We start from the raw sequence: 24,009 nt of genomic DNA, 5'->3' as shown, positions 1-24,009 counted from the left end.
CGTCGAAGGTCCCCAAGAAAGACTATCATCTTTAAAAGGTGGCTACCGATTGCTCCTTGTTGGTTCATCCCAGGCGTGTCGCCTACGCGAAGCCGGGGCTACAGAAGTGTATTAACGTGATAGCGTTAAAGATCTCGTGTAGCCGAAAACGCACCGCTGGCATCGGCCCTGTTGGTTGTGAGGGAAAAATCGTCTGCGCGTCTATGACCGAAAAATCGGGTTACCGAGGTAGCCGCGGGCGACTGCTACTTTTCCACGCGTGTGCGCACGATCATACTAAAAAAGCAGCGCGTTCGAAGAAAAAAAAAGTGCTCAAGGTCCCGAGGCGCGGTAGTTTCTTTGTCCTGCCACGCCTCCCAGCTTAGCTTCCAGCGCTTTCGTCGGGACGAGTGAAAAGATCATGCGATTGCAGCATGCGACAAACCTTTGTAACTCCACTCGCACTGAATGGATTCTTAAAATTTTTGTGGCATTGAATTCATGAGGCAATATGTTCTTTCGGTGAATTCATTCCATTGTTACTTGACAACGTTTTTCAGGGCCCCTTTACCACACTTTGTCCGACAGGTGTCACGATGAAAACAAGCCCATTCGCTGATACTAGCGCACGCTGGTCAAATCTACTGTGTGTGTGTGTGTGTGTGTGTGTGTGTGTGTGTGTGTGTGTGTGTGTGTGTGTGTGTGTGTGTGTGTGTGTGTGTGTGTGTGTGTGTGTGTGTGTGTGTGTGTGTGTGTGTGTGTGTGTGTGTGTGTGTGTGTGTGTGTGTGTGTGTGTGTGTGTGTGTGTGTGTGTGTGTGTGTGTGTGTGTGTGTGTGTGTGTGTGTGTGTGTGTGTGTGTGTGTGTGTGTGTGTGTGTGTGTGTGTGTGTGTGTACGGGCGTGTGTATATTACAAAGCATGTAATAAATATGCACTTAGCGGCTGAAGGGTGCACTAGGGGCCGGATTTCGCTATCGCGTTCAACTACTAAAGGCGAAGCATAAGGGTCCCCCAATTCTCGCTTCTATGGGGTGGCCTTAAAATTGCGATCACCTGGGGTCAGCACAACCCGCAGGATACGCTTTCCTCAGACACTTAAAAGACACGCACAGCAAAGCATGGCAGGAAGTTCAACCCACCCCTCCTCCCCGTGCCATTATGGAGGGTTCACTCTTTGTTTTACCACCTTGCTCGCCAAGCTTCTTATGCTCGCGCCTTGTCCATTGTCGGTGGCGTGTACACTATAGTTCTCATTTCTGCTGCTAGAGGCGAGAGCAACAAGCACGAGCCCAAGCAACGCTTGCTCATAAACTGGATCGTTGGTTTTGCTGCCGGTTGATCCTTAGACCAGCATGAAGTAAATTCTCTTATAAAGGCCTCTACAAGTTAGAGCGATGTCATTAGCAAATGGATTATTGTGCAGCAGAAGAGCAGAATAACAGTTGTTGTTTGTAATGCAGGCTCTTGTGGGGTTACGAAGGGCTCTCTGGGTTTCAGACTGTGATAGTATTAAAGAAGAACAAACCCGTGTTTTTAACAAATAACGCAAAAGTTTCAAAAGGCTATTAAATTTACGAAAATCCACCCAAAACAAAACACCAAATTAAGAATTCACAACACGTGGTGAAACGCATCTGTCAATATATAAAACGAAAGTTTAGCACCTTAAAATTAAACTACAAATTGTGAACACGGGTGAGCGGTGGAGTGGAGAAATGTGCCAGTTCAGTTTCACAAACTAGCAGAGGCTTGACTGTTGGATTGGGTGCGGGCTCGCTGGTAACGGCAAACAAACGCTGGCGGCTGTGCGATGCGTCGAGAAGTCAGGCGAACCAGGTGATGCAGCTGGACCTACAGCTCGAGCCCGTAGCTTGAGTGCTCTTGCTTGCTTGTCAGCACCGAAATCAGCAGGTATTGGGGAGGAGTTCCGGACCGGATGACCATAGTCCTTTCGAACGGGAACGCGATGGCAGGAGGCCACGACCAGTTGAAGTCTTCGAGGGTCGGGTCACTCGGTCCCCGTCCCCTTCGGACTCGTCACCTCTTCTCGGCTAAGAGTCTAGCTTGAACTCAGGAACACCTGTCCCGTCTTGAATCGTTACGTGTAATCATCGTGGTCAATGCCCATTGGATCTCTTTTGTTTTATTTTGTTGATGTCTCGTCATCAATCCTCGTCCTCTTGTACACAACGTCTTCGCCTTCGTCGTCATCTACGCAGCACCGATCCTTGCATTTTTGCGTCGAGAACTTTTCAGAGACGTGCACTTCGGAAGTGCATCGCACTCATAACACCATTAAAACACGGGAAATGTGGAGTGTCCAATGACGTCATCCATTAGCCGATTCGGAGTGTCCCACGAACTCTGCGCCGGAGCGCTCCACTCTGAAGGAGGGCAACAGAAAGGAATCTACGAATGAAACTCATGGGCTCTCTCTGGAGCAAAAGGCAGGGTCAGAATAGAACACGATACACGCGTCTGCTTCCTTTCTTGAGTGGGCATGCTCTGTAGAACGACGCTACGCCAGAGAAACGTGAGCTCCAACGTGAGGCTCAACTGACGCAACCAGCGTCCGTTGGCGCACCCAAAGTTCACACCGTTTCAAGGCACGGGGCGCTCGCGACTTCAGGTCAAACCCACCGATTTTCGCGGAGTAAAAAAAGTTGCTCCATGGAGTGGGTCTCGCAACGGAGCTGCTCAGATTTGCCGATGTAACATACACGGAGCACTATCAATCCGCCAATGGGATAGACTTGCTCCGAATAGAGCAGAAGAAAGTATTACTGGAAGTGCTCCGAATCTGCCAATATATTTTTGAATGAAACCATATTTTAACGGCCAACCACTTACAGGGTGGACAGTTAAAAAGAGTACAAAATTAGGAAAGGCAATAATAAGGAAAAAATATACATTAAGAGAGTAAGAAACACGTAAAAACAATGCAAAAAAAACAAAAAAACGACAAAGAGGAAAAAGAAAGACAGAGAGCCAGAAAGAAAAAAAGAGTGAAAACGAAGAGGGGTGCCCAGCTGGACTCTCCTTTCAGTCATGGCACCCTAGTGCGAAGGTACCTCGATTTTTACTTGCTTGTACGTCCAACTTTTTGTGCTCACACCTTTTATGTTATCAGCTGTGCGTTTCCCAGTTCTCCTTGTTCCCGCTAGACACGCCGCTGTATTCTCGCACAGCTGCGCACTCCCCGGTTAGTCACGCAAGTGGCACCCGCACACCACCCGCACATTCGCCACGTGCACTATTTAGATGGGTGACCGCTAGAGAGCCGCAACTATGTAGAGCGCTCACGTTGTGCGCTCTTTCTTTCTCTTCGCTGAGAGCTCACAGTGAACACTCTTTATTACCACTTCGCCGAATTACCACCTCAAAAGCCAAAGCAACAGCATGGCAGGCTCGCCGCCAGCACCTTGCGGGGAGAGCCCGGGAGACCCAAGCAAAGAGAGATCACCATCAAGCGAACCCGGAGCTGCGGGGCAGCGAAGCGGGCTCACTGTGAAGTAAACCCGTCATGCCTCTACATGATTGTAGAAGAATATATACGCATGATTCTCGGCTTACTCGATCGTCTCCAGGCAAGCTTTTCTAACACCGTTCACTTTGTGGATATGGCGGTGATTTTTTTTTCAAGTGAAGAACTCAAGCGATTTTCTCAAAACGTATGATTGAAGTACTTCATGTCGAAAACCTATGAAACTTTTCAATTTTCCAAAAGCGGCCTCTAGAGCTTGTTGTGACGTTATTAAACTTAAATGTGAAAGGGAAGCTGAATCTCTGATGTTCGCAACAAGCTGTCGACTGAAATGGCGCCATTGTTCGAGCTAACAATTACAAAGGAGCAGTTCTTTCACGTTGTTAAACATATATATACGCCGTAGGCGTTATCATACTGCCACCGTAGAGCACGTACTCAGACAGTGAAGTTGGTTGATGGTTTATACAACGATGCTAACATATTCCGAACGTTCCAGAAGAAAAACGTTTCACTGGCGTTCTTCTGCCTTTCGGTTTTCCCGCTATTGCGTTAAAGAGGTCGTTTCGTAGATATTCTCACGTTGGTGGCGGCGTTATTGGTTGTGGGCGAAAAATTCTACTCTTTTCGTGGCTGGAAATCTGAGAGATACAAGTAAAATAAATAATAAAAAATTCCTGGGCTGAGTGGAGATCGAATGCAGGTCGTTTACGTGGCAAGCGGGCATTCTACCTCAGAGGCACACTTATTTTTTTTAATTCGCATGCACTTCTTAGTTGACATTTGTCGGGCGTCCACCAGAATTCATCCACCACCCTCTCCCAAAGCAACAGCTGTGGGCGCGAGATGTCGAAACATTTCCCACTACAACACGTTGTGACAGCGAGCAATCAAATAGAAAAGCCAGAAACATTTCACCAATTCTAGTGGCAAAAAGCCCCACTGAAAAACTAGGACCATGTTACAAGGAGACTAAGATGACCAGTGGCTGTCTACTCCTTCAGCTCAAAGACAGAATGCAGTAAGAAAACCTCTCCAACCTCACATCATTCGGGAACATCCCTTTCACAGTCAGCTCACATACGTCCACGAGCACCGTTCGTGGTGTCATCTCAGATGAAGATTTCCTGAACCTCTCTGAACATGAGCTACTTTATGGTACATGAGCTACATGAGCTTTAAGAATGTACCACTCAGAAAAGCCAACCAAGCACTTATTACTATATTTTGAATCAAGTGAACTGCCAGAAACTATTGAGGCAGGTTACAGTAAACTTAAGAGTTCTGCCCAACGTACCGAACCCAAGTAGATGCTTTAAGTACCAGAGGTATGGCCACAGCTCCCATTTTTTGCAAAGGTCACTCCCCTTGTGCTGCTAGTGCCTTAACAAACCACGTTTCTGAAGGCTGCGAGGCCGCAGCCTGCTGTGTAAATTGCGGCGGTAACCACTTGGCATACTCGCGATTATGTGAATCACAGAAAAATGAGAAATAAATAATTTCATTGAATATCAGACAGAAAATATCTTTTAAGGAAGCCAGGAAGCGAGTTTCACCGTTCTATGACACCACTTATACGAATGCGCTGCGTCAGGGGGCAGCGTCGCACCAGCCTCTGCCCCCAGCCCGGCCCGCGTCAAGCGTGCCACCGGCTGTGGCGCCCACTGCCAAGGCGCAGTATTTCAATCTGCTCCACCAACACAACATAACTCTGCGACTCCAGAGTCATCGGGCCACAAGGTCTCGTCGCTCCAAGCGAGGTCTGAAACTCGAACTATCAGCCTGCATAGGCGGGCATCCAATGCCTTGAGGCAATAAACACTACTCCACTGCCTTTGGCGCCGAAACAGTGGTGTAACTCTGCGGACTGCAAAGGAAAGTGAAAGCAGAAAATCACGGGTCCTCCCAAGGACCTTTGAGCAACAACTTCTAGTACTGTCAAAGACAGAACACCTCCATCTGTGCTAATATGTCAACACAAATAATGTTTTGGAATATCAGAAGCCTCATTCGCAACCTAGATTACTTATATAGACTGTTATGCTCCTACCAGCTCAACGTGTTTTGTGTCTAGGAGATACATTTGAACTCAAAACACACGAATTTCCTCCAGCATTATGCCACCTATAGAAAAGATTGTGAAGAAACTCTTGCTTCATCGGGAGGTGTGGCAAGAATTGCTGACAAGTCTGTGCCTTACCATCACGTAGTCCTCCAAACAGCTCTCGAAGTAATCGCAATTCGTGCTATTTTATTCAACAAGTTGGTTACAGTCTGCTCCATTTACATATCACCCAACTACCCCCTCACTGAGGCGGAATTGCACAACTTGATTACCCATCTTCCTGAGGCTTACAATATCGTTGGGGATTTCAATGCACATAACATACTATGGGGAGACTTGGGCTGTTATGCAAAATATCACCTTGTGGAGAACAGTCTCACAACCTCTGATCTATGCCTGTTCAACAAAAAAGAGCCAACATATTACAATCTATCACACAATTCATACTCATTTATTGACCTAGCGATTCGTTCAACAGTTCTGATTCCCTATCTTGAATGTAATGTTGTAAAGAACCTATTTGCGAGCAACCACTTTCCTTTAAGGCTGCAGTTAACAGAGCATGATGATTTCTGCCCCATCACCCCAAACGGAAACTAGACTCTGTTGACGGGGAATGCTTTAAACAATCCACATATGTGTCACAAGCTTTTATTAATGATTTTAGCATCGGCACTGACGTCACATATTTTACCGTTAATTTTTTAAGCGTAGCCGAAAAAGTAATTCCTGAATCAAATGGGCACTCTAGCAGACGACGAGTTCCTTGGTGGTACAACGACTGCAAGCAAGTGCGAAGAAAGCAAAACAAGACATGGCGTACACCGTACCCCACAGAAATATCCAACTGCGGAAAATCTGGTACAGTTTAAACTGATCAAATTACAGAGAAGGCACACACGAAGGCAGACCAGACGGACAAGCTGGGAGAAGTTTCTCTCCTGCATAAACTCGTACACTCAAGAAATAAGGGTATGGAATAACTTTGGGAGGTTGAAGGGGCAGCAAGCCCAACCACTGCCTCTTGTGAATGATGAAAGAAACACCTTGACAGATCAGGCAGACGCCGTGGGAGAGTACTTTGAACGTGTATCCAGCTCTATGAACTTTTCAAAGTAATTCTAAAAATACAAAGATAAAGAACTCAGAGCGCTGGCCATAAATGCCATCAGAACGAACCTTATAATTGTCTTTTTTGCACTGCAGAGTTAAGGGCTGCCCTCTCTTCATGTCGGAGTTCTACTTCACGACTTGACAAAATTGTATATGGCTTGATTAAACACCGACACCCTTACACACAAACGACACTGCTTGCAATTTACAACATTTGGGCTGATGAACACATTCTAGACACGTGGAAAGTAGCAATCGTTGTTCCTATATAAAAGCAGGGCAAAGTCCCCTATTGGTAACAAGCTACCACCCTATTGCACTAACGAGCGGCCTCAGCAAGGGGTTTCAAAAATGATAAACTGCCGTCTATTGTATTATCTTAAATCAAACAAACTTCTAGACCCGTATCAGTGCGGCTTTAGTGAGGGCATGTCGACAACTGACCACCTTGTGCGTGTAGAGACCTACATTCGTAATGCATTTGTCCGTAAGCAGTACTTCCTGTCAGTTTTTCTTCACATTGAAGGAGCGTATGATACGACGTGGCGCTATGGAATTATTCGTGATTTATCCGCAATGGGTATTGACGGGAACATGCCTAAAGTTATTGAGAGTTACTTATCAAACCGTACATTACGTGTCAGGATTGGTAACACGCTTTCAAGATCATTCATTCAAGAAACTGGGGTATACCATGACGTGATATACTAATCTGCATCGATTTTGTTGTAAAAATGACTTCTTTGTGATACTCAATTCCAAAGGACATGTTCTACTCCGTGTATGTCGAAGATGTGCAAGTAAGATTCAGGTCCTGTAACCTAACTATCTGTGAGCAGCACGTACAAGTTAGCCTAAACAAAATATTGAAATGGGCTTATGAGAATGGCTTTCAAATTGACACGCAGAAAAGCTCCATTGTCTTTTTTACTAGCAAAAGAGGCTTAGTCTCAGATCCTGCTATGGAACTTCATGGGCAACGCTTAGCGCTGTATGCAGAGCAAAACTTTTTGGTGTTACACTTGACTCCCAGCTGACCTTTTTCTTTACATTAAATTCCTCAAGGCTTGATGCCTGAAAACAATGAATATTCTGAACATCTTGTCACACACCTCATGGGGTATGGACAAAAAATGCGTGTTAAATCTTTACAGAAGCCTTGTTTGATCATGGCAAGACTACGGCGCTGTAGTTTATCAATCGGCTACACCAAGCGCCTTGTAAATGTTGGATCCTATCCACCAATAAGGCATGCGTCTCGACCCCGGTGCTTTCAGGAGAAGCCCAATCGAAAGCCTATGTTGAGTCACATGAGTCGTCGCTTGACCTACAACGTTCATACTGTACTTTTAGTTATTTCTTGAATGTATATTTCTAGCAAACACCACCCTTGCCATCCCACAATCAATGATACCTCCTCTGCACTACTTTTTCGCAAGAAACCCACAGTAAGAGAGCCACTTGCACTTCGAGTTAAGAGGCTGTGTGAAGATACGTCTGTTTCACTTCTTGAGTATCACCTAATGGCTCCATCTGAACCGTTCTCGCGATGGCTGTAAAACGTTGTTGACTATGACACATCAATTACAGAAGTGACTAAGCATGCCCCAGACACCCCTATCCACACGCATTTCCTTCAGCTGCAGTTGAAATACCCCTGCCCCGAATAATGCACACATGCGTCGAAGTCTCAGACCAGCGTGTTTTTCGCAGCCATTGGTCCATCCTTTTCTGAATCAGATATTCTACATCCCACTACAATTATCTTTACGGCAGAAGCTTATGCCTTACGTTCTGCTGTCAAACACACCAAACAACTTAAACAGGCCAAGGCAGTTATATACACAGACTCACTGAGCGTGGTTCAAGCCTTAATGTCATGCCGAAAACTCAGAAATTCATCACTACTATGCTCTGTCTACACCTCTGGCCAACATATAACCGTGTTATGGGTGCCTGGTCAGAGAGGTGTTCAAGGAAATGCCCTGACGGACCGAATCGCAAGTTCACTCCACAAAAATGCAATGAAAACATATATTGCTGACCCTGCACAAGATATGATGCCATACTTGCGAAAAAAAACTACGAACTCACTGGCAACAAGACTGCGGCTCTCAATCTTTAAATAAACTTTAAATAGTTAAGCCACAGTTAGGACATTGACCATCATTAACCAATTCAAGGCGAAGTGATGTCCTACTCTGTCGCCTCAAAATAAGACACAATTACGGTGCGCACAGTTTGTTATTGACTGGTGAGGAACATCCCCTGTGTGATAGATGTGGCGAAAGGCTCACTGTTCAGCATGACCTGTTGGAATGTCATGAAACAGAATCGGAAAGGATGAGAAACTTACCTTTATCATATAAACTATGCATACCTCTTCACTTGTCTCTCTTCCTAGGCAGAGGACCACTATTTAGCGCAAAACCTTTTCAGGCTTTCTTGAGCGATGTCCGACGCCCAATATTATCTTCCCTAGTAATCACACTGCCTCCCTCAAGAGGCAGCAGTCGCCATTTTTTTAAAGGCACATGCCTCCTTGACCTTCTACGCAAGGCCTCAGTGAGGCTGATGTGCTACTTCGTATTTCATCTATTAGGAGTTAAGACGCTATTTTTTTTTCATATTTGACATCCCCTTCTCATTGCATTCACCCCTTTACAGAAGCCACCATAAATTTAAGTTGCAGGTATTTTAAAGCTCTTACAGTTTTGATTTTAAGGCTTCTCTACAGCCTCTGCATGAACCATAAAGCCATACAAAAACATAACTACTGTCTTGGCACTCTTTGCTCAAACCAAAGCCCTTGCGACACACCAAATCCCTTCCCATTTATACAAGTACGTAACATTCCTTTCCCTAAGTTCTACATTGTCTAACTCAGTCAGATGTGATATCACTGTACTTACATTTCATTTCTTTCTTCGAAATGACTAATAAAATTGTAGCTTAAAGTTCTCTTTGAAGCACACTGTAGAAGAAAAGAGGTAAAAGACGGGGTGAGTGTAGAGAAGCGGGCAAGTGTATTTTTGTCTCGACGAGGCACGGCCGCGTTTCGTGCGTGCATGAAGCTTTGGAGAGAGCTTGGAGGTGAACGCCGTAGATGAGGGAAACCAGAGTGAGTTCATTTCTGCCTCTGCGGTGTACCGGCTGTGACAGCTGTGGGCTCCCTCTATTGGCGTACAAATAAGCACTGTAGTGATAAAGAGTAGGTGCCCTTGACTGTACGTCTCAGCATCGCTCACCTCACAATCATGGGCACCTGCCAAAGAGTAATGTTGTGGTGTGGTGTGGCAGTTGCAGTAATCGATCAACTAAAGGGTTTTAATTGATTACGCCTAATAATTGAAAGGCAAAAGTTTATTGCAGGTAAATTTAATGGTGCGTCTTTAATTTATTAATGGTTCATTTGTTTCATCATCCCAAATTCTCATTCGCAAATGATATTCATCCTACAAAATATTAACGTACTTGGCACCTCTCAACGAAACTGCCAAATGTTTCATTATCGAACCTCTTTAGCCGCACGCTAGGACTTCTCGATTGGAAGACTCCGGTGAAGCACTCGATTTTCTAAGTGTACTTCATCAGCAGATCTTTCCGTAGACTTACTAAACTCTGGAAATTAACCACGTGTGATGGGTAAACTATAATTGTGATGAGAGCTCCAGGGTGCTACTTAAAAGCAGACATGTCAGGGTTGTTATATTGCGTTGGCTTCTATAACAAATACATAGGACATAATAACATTGGGGTTCCGCACTTCGAAACCACGATTTGATTTTGAAAGGCGCCGTAACAAAGGTCTCCGGAAATTTCGACCATCTGGTGCTCTGAAACGCGATCTCACATCGCACAGTGCTTTGCCCAAAGTAGCCTCCATCGAAATGTGACCGCTGTAGCCATGTTCGATGCCTCGACCTTTGGGTCTGCAGCTGCGCACAGTAACTGCTACACCACCGCCGCGAACTCGACGACGAGGTAAACGCAACCTTATATCCAACCGGAACTGCGTCTCATGTCCCTGTTGACTTCATAACTATCAGAGTGCTTCGTGTGCTGGTGAACCGGGAAAGTAGGTGGTAGACCCAATCACCTTAGTGCCAGAGGCGAGTGTCGTGTTGCCGATATCAGCCGGTAAAATACGGAGTCTCGAAAACTTCCTGTGGTTTCCGTTTACTTCACATTGGGGTTCTCTTCAGCACAAAATAAAAAGAATCGACATGGTAGCCGAGCAAGAAACCAAATGCTTATAAATCAGGTCCTTCGGTCTCCGATCAGCTGTGCGTTATTTATACAACAGGTACGGACTCTTGTTCAATCATTCACGTGTATATGCATGTAAGGGTGGGCAGTATTGCGGTACATTGTCGGGTTGGGCAATAATGTGTGATTTAATGACCGTGCATGCATCTTATGCCCGATCGGAATGGTGGGTATTATTAGTCTTGAAAGCACAAAATATGACACAGGCGCTCACTGTGCTCCGAAGTCTCCATTGTGTTCGTGTCTCTGTTGACTTCGTGTTTAGAGGTGTGACGCCACCAAAAACCACTTCGGTCCCTGTAGCGACGATATTTTTCACATCATCATTTTGTCAACTGACGCGTGACACTATAGAAAATTCACTGTTAGGCTCATATAGCCATTAAATTTGTTTTTAGGGCATTCAGTGCCCTGCCTTTGAAACGAAACGCATGTCCCCGCTTCATTCGATTATAAGGGTCGTCGTAGTTCACATTGTTAGTAGAAGCTTTTAGAGGCAAAGCATCTTTTGCTCGAGTGTATGTCCCGTGGTGCCAGTGTCGATGTCCGCACTAACACAACGCATGCACAACATCTTTCCTCTCCCACGCTTCCCTCTTTCACCTCGCAATGCCGACACAAAGAGCGTCCGCTAACCTACGCTCACTCCCCCCTTTCCTCTAGGTATTCCTCCCCGCGGCGTTTACACTGCCAGTGTATATGTGCGTCCTCTCCCCCTGTCTCGCCTCGCAACGTCGGCGCACGCAACGTTTGCTAGCGAGTTTATTAATTGAAAAAGCCGACTGCTCGTGCTGCGCAACCTTTCACTGGACGTCCCGTACATATATAGCGCTAGACCTTTGCCTCCATGGTACTACCGGTGGAGATTTCTCATGTACATTGTTGAACAATAAAAATTTGCCATGTGCGCCTAAATATAAGCGGACTGCACGTCTGCGTATTCAACCGGAGTGTTAAGTCTCCCACTGCCCATTAGCAGCCACTGGCATGTTCCAGTAAGAAACAGCGGTCCATGACTGCGTGCTTTATGCCTCCCCATGTTTCTCTCCTGTGCGACGCCGCGTTGAGTACCAGCGCCAACGTCGCTACGGTGTAAGCGTTAGCACCCACTGCTTCACATATACACATTGTTTCTATTAATGGGAGAGCGAGAGAGAACGAAACGTTTTTATTCATAAAGGCATGGAGAAGGAGGGCGTGGAAGGAACCCCTAGTCCTGGGTCTCTAGGAGGACTCCAGCACCGAGTCGGGCCTGCTGTATCAATACTCGAAGGACCTCCGGGGTCCATTCCGGAGAGCATCGTCCCATAGCTCCTCATTACGTAAAGGGTGAAGGAAAGCAGGTAAGGGAGGAAAGTTGTTCGCAGAGCACTCGATTGAAACATCGAAGGTCGTGGGCGAGTTTCCACAGCCGGAGCAACGGTCTGCATAGCACTGCGGGTAGAATTCATGAAGTGATAACAGATTGGGAAAGGATTTAGTCTGTAGCTGGCGTAACGCAACTGCCTCCTCTCGCAAGAAAGATGGTGGTGGGGCGCTCTCAGTGCGAGGGACGTTCCTATAGTGACGAAGAATGTCGTTGTAAGTGAGAAGAAGGTCCCCCGCTCCGAAATGATCGTCTCGCCGTGCCGGGCCAGCCGGAGCGAAGTTTCGCGGGCAACAGCGTGTGCGCATTTATTACCCGGCAGAGAGGCATGACCAGGAGTCCAGAGTAAGTGGATGCGAAAAGTACTGTTTGACTCAGCGGAATTTGATTGAGAATTCGGTGGGCCGCTCTTGGGATGTCATGTCCTGATAGGAAGGCCCGACAACGCCTGTTGCGAGTCTGTCCATATGCAGACCTCACTACGAACACGGATAGCGTGTCCTATCGCTAGTGCGACTCCAAAAATTTTGCCGTGAGCGGCATGTGTCCCAAGCATTACGGCCGAGTCCTGCAGGGAATTGGTGCCATCTAACACTACCGATTGTAACCTTCGCGTGTTCGGACTGTGTCCGTGTAAAGAGTATGCGATTCCGAGATGTCTTCGAGCATACGGCTGAGGTATCGTACGCGGGATTTGCGCTGGCCTTTGTCATGCTGGGGGTGCATGTTACGTGGTAAAAGATGAACAGTCAGTATTTTCTGTATTGCAGGCAATAAGTGCATGGGGCGGGTTTTAATATCACGTCGTGGGACAGGATATTTAAGTGTGAGAGGAGACTGCGGCCGGTAGGGGCGAGTAGCAAGCGTTGGCGCTTACTAAGCTAATCTGCCTCGAGCAGCTCGCTTATTGTGTTTTGTGTACCCTACTTAAGAAGAATACGTGTGGAAGTGTAGTTCGGAACGCCGTGCGCCAGCTTTCTCGCATTGCGGATCATGGCATCTACGCGTAGTTGTTTCGATTGGGTTAACCACTGGAAGGGCAGGTGATATGTCAGCCGGCTGATCACGCAGGCCTCCACCAAGCGCAGCAAGTCTTCTTCTTTAAGCCCTGAGCTCCGATTTGAAACCCGCTGGCTCATGGACAGTATTTGATCAACTTTTCAAGATAAAAGGCCAACGGTGTAGTTAGCTTTGCCATCCGCTTGAATATGTGTTGAACATGTGATGTGGCTATGCCATCCACGTGCACAATGATTGGGGGAAGAGGGCTACTGTTTCGGCAAAGAATGACTATCAGCTCTGATTTTTGAGGAGCACATTGCAAGCCTTCCTTTTTAGCGCACTCAACGACAGTATACACTGCTTTCTGCAGTTGGTCCTGGATGGCTTCATCAGAGCCCCGTGTCGACTAGATAGTGATGGCATCCGCATAAATAGCATGGGCGACATTGGGGATCTGATCGAGCAAGCGGGGAAGCCCTGCCAGTGCGATATTAATTGACGTAGAGGAAAGAACAGAGCCCTGAAGGTGTCCCACGTCTTGTACGGTGGATCGTACAAGACTAATGCTGTTCCATTCTCACAGTGGCCGTACGATCACGAAGAAATGAGCTGATGTTATACATTCGATTTCCGCAATGTGACCAGGCTAGATCGCGAAGAATGAGGTCATGTTCAACATAATTGAAGGCCTCCTTCAAATCTAAAACAACAATTTCTCTCGTTTGAGCACTAGAAGGAGGCCCTAGGACTTCCTCCCGTAGCTGTAACAATACACCTTTGGCCGATGAATGAGCTCGTTATCCGAAATGAAAATGACTGAAAAATCATTGCTGTTCTAAGAAGAGCTGCAGACGTCGCAAGGCTACACGCGCCATCAGCTTGCCAATGCAGGAGGTTTGGGATATAAGACGTAGGTTCTGAACCTCGAATGGTTTGCCTGGTTTGGGAATCAACAAAATATCAGCATGTCGCCACGCTTAGGGAAGCGTACCTAGGCGCCAGTATGCACTGAATATACAGGTAAGGTGGGTGATATCTGCATCACCTAGGTTGCGGAGTGTGGTAAGACCATTGTGGTCTGCTCCCAGTGCCGTGTTACGGTGTAGATGTTGTAACCCTACCCGTACTTCCTCAACCGGGATGTCTGCATCCAAAACACATTTTTCTCGATTACGTGCGGATACTGAGAGTATTGCGGCGTTATGCCTGTTGGAATGAAATGTTTTTTTATTTCCCTGAGAAGTCTCGAGCGGTCGTCCCGATACTCGTGCATTAGGATGTTTAACTGTTGAAATGTTTTTGTTTTCGTGGTCGTGGGGTCTGTGAGTGATCGAAGAATCGACCATGTTTTGCGGTGCCTGATGTTCCTGAAAGCCGGTTGCAGAATCTTCGCCAGTGATTTCTGAGGATGGCCGCTGCGTAGTCTTGAGATTACCACGTAATTTGATCTATTCTTTTACACAGTTTACGATTGAGACGCTGGCGTTTCCATCGCCGTGTCAGTCCTTTCCGCGCGTCCCAAAGAAAAAGCAATTGTGGGTCAATGTCTGCTGCTTCGGTGGTATTACATATTGCCATTACTGGCAGATTGTGTAATTTTTTATCCACTCCTTTTCACAAAAGAGGCATTTTAAGGGCCTTCTTTTCTTTTTACGAGACATGATGTTACCCAGAACCAGCAGAAAAAAAAGCCAAGGAAACTATACCGGATGTCATTTCTAGTATTCACCGCAATGCTGTTCAACGCCAACGCTCATCTACCCGCACACATTACTGGGTATGTCCATGTATTCGAACCTGGAAGTGTTACTCAGCACCGCACATAGCCATGGCAGCGAGTGTACAATACTCTTTAGAGTACTAGTGTCACTTGGTGTGGGCTCTTTTTTATTGTTTGTCAAAATTTACTTGGCGAAATTTGACGAGATTACAAGGTGGACAAGAAGTGCAACTTCATAGGTCCCGGAATAAAAACTGTCGGGGAGACCTCCTAACAAAACATAAATGGGGGTTTATAGCAAACTAGGTGAACACTGAGTCATTTATTTATATAATTTTTATAGCTTTGGTAATAAAGAGTGAAATATTCATAAATAATTTAAAAAATTAAAAGTCAGCCATGACAATCACAAACGTAAATGATATAATCATTTATCTACGATTTCACAGCTCACTATTAAATCATCGCTTATTACCTGAATACACCATGTCTGCGAGTACGAGGTCCCCGCTATGAATAATTTGGAATGAATTTTAAGGGGTCGTTATTATTTGTGAGAGGCAACTTCAACGCGAACTGACCGACAATGGAACCAAGGAAACTTTACGCGATGTTATTTTAGTCTTTATGATATAAATGTGAAGAAATTGAATCGGACAAAAAGACGACATGCGGCCGGCAGAAACCGTAGCCGCATGATTCAAATCCGTCCTTTTGGTTATGCGCTTGCAGTGCTACGATGGACTTGCCACGTAGTTCTGCCATTCTATCAAACTTTCCAGGTGCCTGTTGTTTTACCAAATAATTTTTAGTCACGACGTTTATTATTTGCCCTTTTGACCAAACGGGCTTTTATAGACCAGTTAATGAATCAAAATGTGGTTCTTTTTTACAGTTTGAACCGACATCTGGCTGGGAGAAAGTGTAAGTGTTACGTAGCCATCATATTCGTATTTTGCTTCTCTTCTCTCCAACGCCATACAAGTGATATTTTGTGGCACTACCTTGAACCATTCAGTGCTTTGCTTTTGAAAGTGCCCATGAAGAGATATAGGTATTATGGTGCACAAAATTGCTGAATAAAACCACAGAAAAAAGAAAAAGGCTCGCAGAAAAAAATATTTCGCAGATCCCACGTACCTTCGAATTGACGTTATGTGAATCATGCGAAGGCGAGGTGACCGTGTTGCAATTTTTTTTATTCAGCGACTCATCATGAAATGACGCTACATTTATGTACAGATGTTGCGCGCACAGACATATGTTGAAGAGTTGCAGATATTTATGTGACCAGCTGTTTGCACTTGCGCAACGATGCCAACTAGAACATGCGTATCAGCAACATCAGAAGCTGATATGAGGCGCTGGAGCTCGCGGGGATGCTGGCCCTGGACACTGCTACATAAATCAAGTTCAGCAAATGGCAACTAACCAGTATTGAGGTTAACCCGACGTGCGGCTGTATCAAATAAGTACATATGTAATGTTTATAAAATTTGGTAGGCAGCACTGCATCCGCTATTGACATTTCACGAAGACTAGAGTCTATCAGCGTCGACCTTTGAAAGCTTTGTTACGTTTCTTTGCGGACAACTGGCCTTGGTGACAAACTTAAGTGCCGTATTCTCTTTATATTGCTTTTACAATTTAGCTATTCTTGTTTTTTACCTCTCTCTCTGTGTCTTTGTAACTTTTCTTTCCTATCAACTTTTAGTCCCCTTACCTCTTTACCCAGCACAGGGTAGCCAGCTCGTCTATGAACTGACTAACCTCTCTGTCCTATCACTCATTTTTTTCCTCCTCATCATAAACGCAAAAATGAATTCATACCACTCTTTAAGTTCTCTTCCAGTAATTACATGGTATATACGCCAATAGCTACCGTCCGAGCATTTTATGCTTCACAAAGTGCAGAAATTGTGGCATTGAGATTTGCTCTCCTATTCAGGAGTGGTTGTTTTCACTTCGCTGTTTACAGTATATACTGTACTTGTAACAGACTATCTGGTCATTGTTTTGGCTTGCTTGAAATTAAGATAATGAATGCGTTCCACAGCAATTTTGATGGATGCGGTATTAGTATGCTCCTTCCTGACTGTAAATTACGACTCGCATGCCTAGCGTGTATTCGAATGATTAGTTTCACCACATAAAAATTGAAGTGTCGCAATCATCATTGACAGGAACCTTTTACGGTACATTAACTAACATTTCGTGACCAGCTGTATTTTGTCAGCAGCATTTCTTTTTTTTTCTTTAATAACGTACAATCAGTGTTTGTGCAATGTTGACAAACTTTTTGTTGCCTGAGCTCGGAGCACTCTTATTCTGTATGCTGCATTGTCGTAAGCACTTCTCCCTCTTCAAATGTCCTTTGGCCATGGAGTAATATAACTAACTAACATACTAACTAACTAACTGAAATAAGTTAGGATTTCTAAATACAAGTACCTATATCTCTGAATAAAGTAGTCGATCGGTTCTTAAAGATAACTTTCAATGGCTCGCTGTTCTTCTTGTATTACCATTGCTTATGGGTGCTGGATTACGAAGGAAAGTTATGTTCATGTGCTATCAGCTCTGTGATTAGCGACGAATTAAAATTTCAACGTCCTACTCAACATTGCAATATCAAAGTATATCAAACGCGATCAAATAATGTCTCCATTTCAGTAAAACATTGTCAAACTTCATACGCAAGTTTCAATTTACGCGAAGCTGATTTCAGGGCTTGTCTCAACTTTTTAACCTCACGTCCCTTAATATATACACTACGTCAACTAAAAATATGTTAAGAGCTGTTTTCGTACTCTTTAAATTAGATTTAAATGCACGAAATGTACTTTCCTTGATGTCTTTTACCTCGGACAGAGGGACGGTGAAGTTGCCTGTGTCTTGCGAGAGTTTCTTTTAGGTTCAAAAGATTCACATTATTTACTGACGATTTTGTGATATTCCGCAGTACTTTATTTAGCGCTACATATTGGCCACTTTTTTATTTATATAAGTACTTTTGTATCCGTTGATCCCTAATTGTTTTTCATTTTGGTTCAATGTTAGTAGTTTTGCTTTCTTCACAAGCGAAATCTAGCTGATAAATCGGGACTGTTCTCTGCAAACAATATGGTTCCAGTCCAACACCCTTTCGTCAGTGCTTATCACGGATTCGTGGTTCTACTCCGCTCTGCTTTATTTGCAAAACCACCTCATTTCTCGTGATTCTCTGTAGTAGCTACGAGTCACAGATAAACAAAAAAGCAGGAAGGTGGTTCTGTCTCAGTAGGCAAGCTCCGAGCCAGAAGAGTGCCTATGTCAGCCCTTTTCTACAGTGAAGGCTGCTATCAGACCGAAACACGGGTCACATGCGGTGCTGTAGTTGTCCGCCACCGCCACTGGTGTGTGTCTGTAACCAGTGTCACAAGAAATGAGAAAAAAACTCAGTAAATAAAACACACCAACGACAGAATGTGATTTTAACCCGGGTCAATTGCGTGCCAGCCCAGTATTTCATCAATGAGCCACGCTGGCTCTTGTAAGTGATTTCTAAACTGGCCTCATGCAGGCTTGATATCGGGAAAAGAATCACGGTAATATGAGTAATAAAGCGTTTTGGAACATCAAGGTAACAACGGAGCGTTCTACAAGGTGAATCGCGTAAAGAGGGTTCGCCGAATGATCCAACCCATTACAAAAGCTTGTTCGTGTTCACCTATAAACTCTGGAGCATACCCACTTCAGGCATAATTTTTCATCGTCATGAGCCACTGCATAAAAAAATACACAAAATTCCTAGCAAGTGTGTAGCGGATACCATGCTTGTGCGAAGAATGAAGAAGGATAGCACAGTGAATGCCAGCCTACTACACAAAACTTATAATTAGTTGTTACGTAGTGGGTTCCCAGCAAGTGTGCTTGTAGCAGTTACTCAAGCAGTGTTACGAAAAAAGCTCTGAAAAGCCGCTCTTGCAGCTTTCGGAGTGACAGTGCTGTCCGTTACTCACAGGCCTGGCGTTTTTTTTTTATTGAACCATGCAACAATCCTAACAGCAAATAGTACCAGTATTCTAATTTTCGTTGCTTCTTCTGATTCAGAAAAGGAGAACTTTATCTTGATTTAGTAACAAAGAGAAACAAAGGCAAGAATGAGTACGTCATCAGGACTAATAAACTGCGTAAGACATCTGCCCTAGTCACCTTCATTTCCAATGCGCAAGAGTTCGTTTCATCAAATTTTACAACCGCACTCATAGTTAAATGGCTTGTGGTGTTGTAGTACACACCACCCCCATATATTACAGATGAAGCATACACGATATTTAACACTCTGGTAGACAGAAACTCGTACAAGGATTTAGAGCTGCAGAAAAGACATACGGCCGATAAAGGCGGACAAAGAAAACAGTGGTATCCGAAAGCGAAGTTTACTTGTTGCAGCTTTCGTATATACAATTTCCCAGCCTTAACAAAAAAAGAAGAGCAATGAATAGACGGCGCCTTCACGCCTTAAGTGTAGCGTGTCGAAGAGCGTCGCTGAAGGCGTGCGAAAATCCGCCGCGAGCGTCTAGCGGCTAAGGTACTCGGATGCTGACCAGCAGGGCGCGAGATAGAATCCCGGCTGCGTTGCGATAAAGGCGAAAATGCTGTATGTCCGTGTGCTCAAATTTGTGTGCATGTTAAAGAACCCCAGGTGGTCGAAATTTTCGGAGCCCTCCACCACGGCGTCTCTCATAATCATATAGTGGTTTTGAGACGTTAAAATCCACATATCAATCGATCAATCGGAGGCGTGCGGAGTTTTGGTAAAACGATGTGAACAACAGGAGCAAACAAATACATGTCTCTGTTGGATTAAGTGACAGTAAACGTGCTAACACTTTCGTGGCGTAGCATCGCCGTATGCAAAGTTTCTGGAAGTTTTTGACCAACTGGCCCTGGTGAATCTTTATTGCGATAGCAATTACTTGGACACTCTCGGCTGAATTTCGGCGCCGGCGTCGGCGCTGGCTTCACCGTCGATGCCATGCACCATAGATGTATACGTATCTATATCTATAAAAACGCCAGAAAGAAAAAAATCCAGAAAAAAGACTTTGGCGCACGGATCCGACCGTACGTCGTGAATACGAGGCGGTAACCACTTAGCCACCGAGGGGTACCTACTTCATCCTTCAAACGGCAAGCTATTTATGTCTACCACTTACCGCTGTTGACGGGCATCTCGAGGGGGAACTATCGTGTTTTCAGCATTATCGGCAAGATGGCGCAATGAGCGCGTGGCGGCGGCTCTTATCTCTCACGCGCACTTCAGCCCACAGAGAGGTGGGGAGTGGAAAATATTTCCTTCACCCTTATCTGCTGGTTGGGAGGATCATGTGTCTTAGCTGGCGTTAAGGCACACAAAGGTCACTGATATCGTTGCAGAGCCTCTGTTTGCAAAAATGGCCCGCTTTACCGACACAGTGAAGTAACAACTGAGACACTTATTCGCGTTCATCTGTACCTGTAAGTACGTTTAGTGCGTGAGAAACTCGACTCACGATTCGTTATGCTGGCCATTCTGCGCGTGACCTTCCAATTTGTTGTTATCACTTTCATGGCCTCGCCTTCGCGGCAAAGCTGTGACTTCTTTAGAAGAACAACCCTCTCTCTGATTGGTGGGCTTCGACATTTAGTGCCAAATGCAGCAATTAACATACCGTCATAAGGTCTACTAGCGCCCGAAGCGAGAATCGGCGTGAAGCGACGAATAGCTTTTCTATAAATTTTGTTTGTGATATGTGAGCTATTAAGCGATATGTATAAATTTTGCAGGCACTCCTCCTTTCGGTGTTGAGAATGAGTATACTGTCCTGCACGCCGATGCCAACTGCATCATCATCATAATACGGCCAAATGTTCCTGGTAAGTACACTTAGCTTTCAGAAAACACTCTTTTTCGCACCATTCGGGAGCTTCAGGCTCAGTAATAGAAGGTATCTTACGTTACTTACTACTATCAGTGTCATTATCAACCTTTCAATTCCATATGTTTCAATTATAACAATGTTTTCACTTAAGGTACTGATACTTCTAATGGAATAAATGTGCTTCTTTTAAACTTTCTATATCCTATAGCCATAATATGGAGTTAAGCATTCATACCTTTACACCAATATTCATCATTATCATCAGCCTCACTACGCCCACTGCAATATTATCATCAGCCTCACTACGCCCAATGCAAGATTATCGTCAGCCTCACTACGCCCACTGCACTATCATCAGTCCCACTACACCCACTGCCTATCCCATGTTCCGCCAGTCAACTCTGTCCTGTGTGCTGCTGCCGCTTTATATCTGCACACTTCCTAATGTCATCTGTCCACCTAACTTTCTGTCTCTCCCTCACCCACTTGCCTTCTCTTTGAACATCATCTGTGATCCTTAATGACCAGCGGTTATTTGGCCTTTTCGCTACGTTGCGAATGTGTCTTCCCTGACACATTCTGCTCTCTTCTTGTATTATCATGTTACACCTATCATATTCCTTTCCATTGCTTTCTGCGTTATTTTCTACTTAAGTTGTACCCTCTTTGTAATCCTCCAGGTTTCTGCTGAGTAGGGAGGTACCGGTAAGATGCAGCAGTTACATACTTTCCTATTGAGTGTTCGTAGTAGGTCACCATTCATGATTTCAGAATGCTTGCTGAATGTGGTCTATCCCATCATTATTCTTCCAATTATATAACTCTCACGGTTCGGTTCCGCAGTTACTACCTGTACCAAGTAGAAGACATATTCTTTCACAACTTCCAGTGTCTATCCACCTATCGCAATGATTGATGATTTATTTGTGGGGTTTAACGTCCCAAAACCACGATATATAGTTATGAGAGACGCCGTAGTCAAGGGCTCCGGATATTTCGATCACCTGGGGCTCTTTAACTTGCACCAAAATCTGAGCCCAAGGACCTACATTTCCGCCTCCATCGGAAATGCAGCCGCCACCGCCGGGATTCGATCCCGCGACCTGCGGGTAAGCAGCCGAGTACCTTAGCCACTAGACGACCACAGCGGGGCTCCACCAATCGCAAAGCGTTGTTTTTGCCAAGAAACGTGAGCATTACTTTATTTTGCGCATATTAGTTTTCAAACCCACTCTTCTGCTTTATATTCAGTTCAGTAATCATGAGCTGTAAGTTGTCCCCTTAGTTACCTATCAAGGCAATGCCATCGGTGAAACGCGGGTTACTAGGGAACTCTTCTTTAACTGGTAACCCTAACTCTTCCTCTCCTATAGGCCTCTGCAAACCTCCTGTAAGTACGCGGTAAAAAGAATGAGGGAGATCGTGTCGACTTATATTACACCCTTCTTTATTTGTACTACATCGCTTTCTTTATGGAGCGCTATGGTCGTAGTTGTTTCACTGTAGAATTCTTCCAGGATGTTTATATATGCTTCGTCGGCACCCTGATTCCGCAGTGTCAGCAAGACTGCTGATATCTCTGCTGACTAAAATACCTCCTTTTAATCTATGAAGGTTATGCACAGCGGTTGGGTGTATTCTGAACATTTCCCCGTCACTTTATTGATAGTATGAATGTGGTTAATTGTTGATGAGCCTGTACTAAATCCTGCTTGATTTTCTTTAATCAATTGAATTCTAATGTGTTCCTAATTACGTTAGCTTTTAAATAGCTTGTACACGATGGAGAACAAGCTTATCGGCCTGTAGTTCTCCAGGTTTTTGTCGTCCTCTTTCTTATGGATTAAGACTCTGGTACCCTCACCATCAGGGGACACTTTGTGAACGGCGTGTCCCATTTTTCTAATACAATCTGTTCTCCGTCTTTTCAGCAGATCTTATGTTACGTGATCCTGACCAGCACCTTTGCCGCTTTGCATTCCCTCCGAGGCTTTCTTGACTTGTTCTGCATTACTGGTGGGATGTCATCCGGGGTACTGCTGCTTTTTACATTATGTTCGTGACTGTCCCAGCTACTGTACAGATCTTTGTAAAACTCCTCCGCTACTTCAACTATCCTATTCATTTTGGTACTTACATTGTTTTCCTTGTTCCTTAGTGCATGCATATAATTTTTGTCTATCGCAAGTTTCCACATATAACAACTCTTTACAGCGGTTACGTTACGCTTATTAATCAACTTCAAAACATCTGCCAGCTCTATTTCGTCTGTTGAGTTTCAGGCTTTCATGCTTAGACGTTCATGAAGTTCTTTGTCTCCTGAAACAGCTTGCAGTGTCCTGTCTATCCACAGTACCTCAAACTTTCACTGCACACTCCATAGTGATACTCGTCAGATTATGAATTCATTGCGTCAACGCTCTCAAGCAAGACCCTGCATTCCTGTACTTTCCCTATCAGTGCTATAACTCATCGATTGGCTTCTTGAGTATCAGTTTCTGTCGTTCCTTCTTCAAGTCTAGGTGATTTAGAGTCCTTACCATTCACTGTATCGTAGCTTGCCAAGCATTTCCACACCCTGGACTATGCCTGGGTATGCACTCAGTATAAGGTTTATTTCATTCTTACTTTCGCCGTTAGGGCTCTTCAATGCCCACTTACGATTCGCTCATTTTTGGTACAAGGTATTCAAGATCCCTAAATGATTGAGTTCAGTGAATTCTACTAATAACTTCCCTCTGGCATTTCCGGTACCGATGGCCTAATACTCTACTGCCTGGTATCCAGCCTGCTCCTTCCCTACTTTGGCATTGAAGTAGCCCATCCCTATACCAGTAGTATGCCATAATTAGGGCTTAGCAATGCAAACACTCGGATTACAGTGACTGCTTCGAACACAACCACAAATAATCGAATGCCGACACATGAATACAGTGCGTCATCAATTTCAAAGCAATTTATCATAAATTTATTCGTAGTAACTGTCCTAGTCACCTTTCGTCCGACGTCGCGCAGTGATTAACGTCACTGCGCGACGGGACTTCTGAATAGCGATGATTTGAGGCTTACCTTCAAGAGTTTTTAAAAATATTGCTCATGAAGCGG

The 24,009-nt window shown here is 44.8% G+C and overlaps 1 protein-coding gene across 2 annotated transcripts in view; it reads left to right on the top strand.

The window, feature by feature from the left end:
- Nucleotides 1-20,367: 20,367 nt before the first annotated feature.
- LOC119163915 (luciferin 4-monooxygenase) overlaps nucleotides 20,368-24,009 on the top strand; it is a 194,826-nt gene continuing 191,184 nt past the window's right edge. For both annotated transcript variants that reach the window (XM_075872461.1, XM_037415986.2), the window contains exons 1-2: nucleotides 20,368-20,500; nucleotides 20,810-20,899. The gene's annotated coding sequence lies outside the window, so the exon portion shown is untranslated. The remainder of the gene's footprint in view (nucleotides 20,501-20,809; nucleotides 20,900-24,009) is intronic.

This window comes from Rhipicephalus microplus, chromosome 8 (genome assembly GCF_043290135.1).
Source record: "Rhipicephalus microplus isolate Deutch F79 chromosome 8, USDA_Rmic, whole genome shotgun sequence".
Taxonomy (NCBI): Eukaryota; Metazoa; Arthropoda; class Arachnida; order Ixodida; family Ixodidae; genus Rhipicephalus; species Rhipicephalus microplus.
The sequence above is the reverse complement of the archived record's forward strand: the minus strand, read 5'-3'. Positions and strand labels throughout refer to the sequence as shown.